Consider the following 7500-nt stretch of genomic DNA (forward strand, 5'->3'; position numbering starts at 1 on the left):
GTAAGTATAAATACGCAAATAGTAGCCTCCTTTGACAGTAGAGCCTCGATAACGCAAAGTCGTTCCCATAAGGGAAATATAATCATTCAAGTCCTCTGAATCAAAGCCTTGAGGTTCAAATTATAATTTTTTTATTATTATGACATAGGCCTACACACTGACAATAGGCTTTCTAAGGTTACATTACATGCCTCTTAAAAGGAAATGTTGAAATTAGGAATCTGCTTTTTATTCCTTAATTATGATAACTGCTCACTAAAAGATTGTAACAATAAAATTTAGGAGACAGTAAAAGGTACGCTTTATCCTTTCAACATTAGCATTTCATTATCAGACTGATAGTGACAGTAAAAGATACTGATAATTATCATTTCCTCATTAGCATTTCATTATCAGACTGATATTTAGAAGTTTTAACATCTATTGTACCAGTTAAAAGCATTTCCGATTGTTTTCAATACAGTAAATTCATTACCAACTGAAAATAATGAATATTTTTCTAGTAAAGTATTTCTCAAAATTACAATTACAAAATCGATTCTAAGTATGCGTTGATAACTCGATATCATTACTTTTGATATTGAAACGATTACTGAAAGCTGGAGTTAGTTTACTATAGCTTAATTAATGCTGATATCAACATCTTGCTTTTCCAACAAGGGTCGTAGCTTAGCTAATAATAATAATAATAATAATAATAATAATAATAATAATAATAATAATAATAATAATAATGATAATAATAATAATAATAATAATAATTATATTAATAATAATAATAATAATAATAATAATAATAATAACAATTAATAATAATAATAATTAACAATGTATCTTGAAACTAGCAAGTAATTTACATAATATAATGAGATGACAGTGTAATGCTAATCATAATAGCATTAATAAACATATTTTATGACAAGCGAAATCTTTTGCAAAACATACACTTTCCGACTTCAAACTAATAAAAGATCAGAGTGAAGAGATACGTACTTTCTTGTCTCTCCATCAAAAATAACTTCTATTTTATCATTAAAGTTTTTATATAAATATTCGTATTGTCGGAACATAGATCTGGCATAGTCCTTAACAAAAATAGCCCAATAAATATCCATGTAAATAAATACATGTTTATGAAGTATTTACCAATGTTATGTGTAAATAATGTTCACATTATTCATACGAGTTCGCTTAAGGCCAATATATGATCTTGCTGTACAGAGCCAAAGCGCAGAGTATAGATATATTTATGTTCAAATGTAGACTTATGACTGCATAGCAAAGGCAGTTCAATGCAAATTTGTCTTGTCATAAGAGATCTAGATGCCAAAAGTGGCCGATTATCTCATAAGTAATATTAATACAATTAGCACCCAAGTACTAATTAATATTTCTTTTGGGAAAATACTCTGAAGAGCATTCTATGAATTAAAGAAAAATAATAGATCAGTCAAAGATGAATACCACAGGATAATAGCATTGCTTTCTTTTAACAACCAACAACAACAACAACAACAACAACAAATGCAGCCGTTTCTAGTCCACAGCAGGACAAAGGCCTCAGGCATGTCAATTCATATCTGGGGTTTGGCCAGTTTTCATCACCACGCTGGCCAGTAAGGATTAGTGATGGCGAGTTATTTTTGTCTGACTGCTCACAGCAAAACAAGCTGGTATGGGTGGCCGTGACTACTAGTTTTGCTGATTATGACGATACAGAGGAGAGTCTTGAGAGAATTCAGGAAAACGACTGAGGAAAGTCTTAAGAAAATTCACCAAAAACGACAGAGGAAAGTCTTAAGAGAATCCACCAAAAACGACAGAGGAAAGTCTCAAGAGAATTCACCAAAAAACGACGACGGAGGAAAGTCTTAGGATAATTCAGGAATAACGACAGAGGAAAGTCTTAAGAGAATTCAGGAAAAACGGCAGAAGAAAGCCTTAAAAGAATTCAGCAAAACGACAGAGGAAAGTCTTAAGAGAATTCACCAAAAACGACAGAGGAAAGTCTTAAGAGAATTCACCAAAAACGACAGACAAAAGTCTTAAGAGAATTCTCCAAAACGACAGAGGAAATTCTTAAGAGAATTTTCCAAAAACGACATAGGAAAGTCTTAAGAGAATTCACCAAAAACGACAGAGGAAAGTCTTAAGAGAATTCACCAAAAACGACAGAAGAAATTCTTAAGAGAATTCACCAAAAAAAACAACAAAGGAAAGTCTTAAGAGAATCCACCAAAAACGACAGAGGAAAGTTTTAAGAGAATCCACCAAAAACGACAGACAAAAGTCTTAAGAGAATTCTCCAAAACGACAGAGGAAAGTCTTAAGAGAATTCATCAAAAACGACAGAGGAAATTCTTAAGAGAATTCACCCAAAAACGACAGAGGAAAGTCTTAAGAGAATCCACCAAAAACGACAGACGAAAGTCTTACGAGAATTCACCAAAAACGAAAGATGAAAGTCTTAAGAGAATCTACCAAAAACGACAGAGGAAAGTCTTGAGAGAATTCACCAAAAACGACAGAGGAAAGTTTTAAGAGAATACAGGTAAACGAAAGAGGAAAGTCTTAAGAGGATTCACCAAAAACGACAGAGGAGATTCTCAAGAAAATTCATCAAAAAAACGACAGAGGAAAGTTTTAAGAGAATTCAGGTAAACGAAAGAGGAAAGTCTTAAGAGAATTCGCTAAAAACGACAGAGGACAGTCTTAAGATAATTCAAGAATAACGACAGAGGAAAGTCTTAAGAGAATTCAGGAAAAACGACAGAGGAAAGCCTTAAGTAGAGAATTCACAAAAACGACAGAGGAAAGTCTTATACCTTCGAGTAAACCCTTTGACTAACGGGTAACATTGTAAGTGATAAAAAAAGTGAGATATAAGAAACTTTCAACTTATTAAATTTAGAAACAAGAAAAGGAAATAGTTGAAAAAGAGAAGGAATGATAAATAGATAATAGGAAGGAGTGGAAATAGTAGAGGAGGTAAATAAAGGTTTACAAAGCAAAACTTTCGAAGAAAAATATTATAGATTTTAATTTTGAATGGTTTAAAGTTATTAAATTATTTAGCAATAAAAATGAAATGACAGGTAAGCAATGTTAATTTTTTTATAGGAATGTAATAAAAAGAATTAAAATGATAAAATACTCGAGGAAAAATAAAAACTGCTTTGACAAAACTCAAAACAGACAAATTAGATGATAAAACAGACAAATCAGATAATAAATGAAGGCATGAAATTAATAATAAAATAACTTCAAGTAATCTCAACACTTAATGAAACCGAAAAAAAAAAATAGAAAAAGCACTTTGAGAGTGCAGACCTCCGTCACGGCAGCTTATTTCTCGAAACCATCTTGCCTTTCCCAGAAACAATTTAGACCGTAGGGGTATTTGAAGTCTGTGTGACAACCATGAGCGAACTTTGGGTCAAGGTTAAAGTTAATTCAGTCGACCTTTTGTTCGATCTTGACCTTAAACTTTGGCCTATGACTTTCAAAATTGAATCACTTCCACGTCTCAACATAACAATTAATCCCTGAAAGTTTTAGTACTCTATGAGTAAAATTGTGCACAGGAAGAAAGTTGTTCACAACAAACAGACAAAAGGGGGCGAAAACTTAACCTCCTCCTAACTCCGTTGGCAGCGGTAAATAGCGTATACCACATAATTCATAACATACCGGAATGTATGGTATGAGTTCTCGTTCAAAAAAAAAAAAAAAAAAAAAAAAAAAAAAAAAAAAAAAAAAAAAAATCCCTTTTCGATAAGATATATACGCAATAGATCGTTCTTCTCTCAAGGTGAACAAACTTCACAAGAGTGCCATGACTCCACGGAAAGACGATGGAGGATAGAAAAAGGAACTTAGCATAGAAACTCTTATCCTAACTTCTCCAACCACAAGAAAAGAACAGGGAAGGAAAATAAACCAGAAATGAAGATATAATTCAAATTTTCCTCTTCATTATTATTATTATTATTATTATTACTTGCTAAGCTACAACCCTAGTTAGAAAAGCAGGATGCTATAAGAGCAGGGACCCCAACAGGGAAAATAGCCCAGTGAAGAAAGGAAACAAGGAAAAATATTTTAAGAACAGTGATACCATTAAAATGAAAATTTCCTAAATAAACTATAAAAACTTTAATAAATAGATAATTGAATAATTAAATAATAACAGATTATTAAATACAATAGAAATTATGGACGAGATCTAGATCTGTATTAATTTGTTTTTATGCTTGTTTTTTTTTTTGTTTTTTCTTTTTGAAAAGACAAAGGATATACGAAGAGACAAACGGAAATATCTCCACACACCGACAAACGGAAAAAACCTTCACACAAGAGACAAACGGAAAAACCTTCACACAGAGACAAACGGAGAAACCTTCACACACAGACAAATGGAAAAACCTTCACACACAGACAAATGGAAATACCTACACATACAGACAAACAGAAAAAACTTCACACACAGACAAACGGAAAAACCTTCATACAGAGACAAACGGAAAAACCTTCACATGCAGACAAATGGAAAAACCTTCACACAGACAAATGGAAAAACCTTCATACAGACAAACAGAAATACCTTCACACAGACAAATGGAAAAACCTTCACAGAGACAAATGGAAAAATCTTCACACAGAGACAAACGGAAATATCTTCACACACAGACAAACGGAAAAACCTTCACACAGAGACAAACGGAAAAACCTTCACACCGAGACAAATGGAAAAACCTTCACACACAGACAAACGGAAAAACCTTCATACAGACAAATGGAAATATTTTCACACAGACAAACGGTAAAACCTTCACACCGAGACAAATGGAAAAACCTTCATACAGACAAACGGAAAAACCTTCATACAGACAAACGGGAAAACCTTCACACACGGACAAACGGAAAAACCTTCACACGCAGACAAACGGAAAACCCCTCAACGAGAAACCAAAGCCGAATAAGGAAGAAGAAAAGGCAGGCTAGGGAACGTCCAAGCAGCTGATTAAACGCTACGTGAAAAGAAGATTATCCTGACGTATATTGTGAGAGATTTTTTATCTGATTCATAAGCGGGATTTACACTATCGAACGGTTCGTCGAACCCGGTTAACGAACCTGCTTGTCGAACGGTTCGAAGAGGTGGAATCAGCCACAAATACATAAGGTTTGTGGACAATGTAGCCCCGTCCACAAAACTAGCGAAAACAGATTTTCTTCGAACCGTTCGACCAACATCAGTTCAAACACATGTCTGTCGAGCCGCGTTCGACGAATCGTTCGCCCGTGTAAACCCGCTTTAAGTCTCCTCGAACGATATATAATCTGGTCTTAATGAGTCCAGATTTTTTTTTTTTTTTTTTTTTTGATCGTTGTGAAGATCAAAATAATGACGATGTCTTCCTTTCTCACTAATTGTCTGCATTTTAAAGATTTAAAGGTCACTCATGAATGGCAGAGGCAAGGGACAGTGACAACACCCTAGAGTCTGACCATATATACATATATACAGCACCCAAGCCCCCTCTCCAACCAAGCTAGGATCAGGGAGGGCCAGGCAATGACTGCTAATGACTCACCAGGTAGGGCAAGGCAATGGCTACTAATGGTTCACCCGGGAGGTCTGGCAATGGCTGCTATTGATTCAATAGATAGAATTAGACCTATAGGCTCCCCCTAGAGCCTCATTCCTAATTCACAAAGATGGTGAGGTTTCAGACCCTACAAGAAACTATCGAGTTTGAGGGTGACTGGAACCCCAGTCTAGCAGATCGCCAGGCAGGGACGTTTCCAATAGGATACCACAATCCCTATTTTGGTAGAGGCCTTCCGGACCAGCTGATTACATGTCTATTCGGAGTGGTGGTTCGTACAATAACAAACTGTCTTGTAGGAATAATAAAACAGACTTCTCACGTCTTCAGATACAAAAGTAAAATAATCTTTCGTAATACTCCGTCAGTTTATACATCTCCCTTATCGCTATCTTTTTAATTATCTGCATGTACGTCTAGCCTTGCTTTTATTATTACTTTCTTTTCCTTTCCAGTCTTTGTACGTGATACCTATTCAAATTTCTTGATATCCAAATGATATATTTATAAAAGGAATTTACACCTAACAGAATAAATTAAACTTAATTGTATGGCAAAATATAAATGTCGCATCTATCTTTAGGTGCAAAGGTCCATGGTAAACCTACCCAGTGTCTCTATCCTGTCAAGGGGGTGAGGGGATTTAACCCGATAAAAGGAAGCGATAGGTATATCTCTTAATAACCTGCATAAGCATACAAACCGTATATATAAAACACACACACACACACACACACACATATATATATATATATATATATATATATATATATATATATATATATATATATATATATAGATATATATATATACATATATAATTATACATTGTATGTATATATATATATATATATATATATATATATATATATATATATATATATAATGTATAATTATATATGTATATATATATATATATATATATATATATATATATATATATATATATATATATATATATATATATATATATATACAATCATATAGCTTATAATACAGATGTATCTCTGAAACACAGCAAAATACCTATTATAAATTGCAGATAACTCCAGCAAAGTTTTATTGGATATTATATTAGCCTAATCTACTGTATCTTATACACCAGCTGCCCATTTTTTTTTTTAACAACATACACATGGCACTTCATCATAAACTCAAAACTATAATCGTCATAAATTTAGGGCAGTGTAAAATCCATCTGTCCTTTTCATGATGATATCTCTCTCATTTATAAACTGTTTAACTATAAGCCTCTCTTCATAGTTTATATATGGCAGATCTATTTTAAGGTTGTTACTAATTTTAAAATATTTTATGTTAGTTATTCATTACTTCTTATGTAGTTTATTTATTTCCTCATGGGGCTACTTTTCCCTGTCGGAGCCCTGGCGCTTACAACATCCTGCTTTTCCCGTCTAGGTTTGTAGCTTAGCTAGTAATAATAATACGTGAAACCTCTCACTTTATGATAATACCTTATTATGATTGATGATTTTCATATATTAACCATTTTTATGCAATAGAATAATTTACGGCGATTTTCATCTTTTCTATTACACCTGCTTCAAGTGTTCACTTATCTCTTATCTCCTCTGTTACATCTGCTGTAAGTACAGAGCTTTATCTGTACTTTAGTACCTCTTTACTAACAATAGATAACCAAGAGATTCCACTATAGTTAATTCTTTTTAGTGAGGCAGATTTGCACCGACTCGCTGCGGTGCCTTTTTAGCTCGGAAAAGTTTCCTGTTATCTGATTGGTTAGAATTATGTTTTCCAACCAATCAGCGATCAGGAAACTTTTCCGAGCTAAAAGAGCACCGTTGCGATTCGGTGCAAATCTGCCTCACTAAAAAGAATGAACTATAGTTTTATAGACTACAAGTAC

This window comes from Palaemon carinicauda, chromosome 39, assembly GCF_036898095.1.
Source record: "Palaemon carinicauda isolate YSFRI2023 chromosome 39, ASM3689809v2, whole genome shotgun sequence".
Classification (NCBI taxonomy): Eukaryota; Metazoa; Arthropoda; class Malacostraca; order Decapoda; family Palaemonidae; genus Palaemon; species Palaemon carinicauda.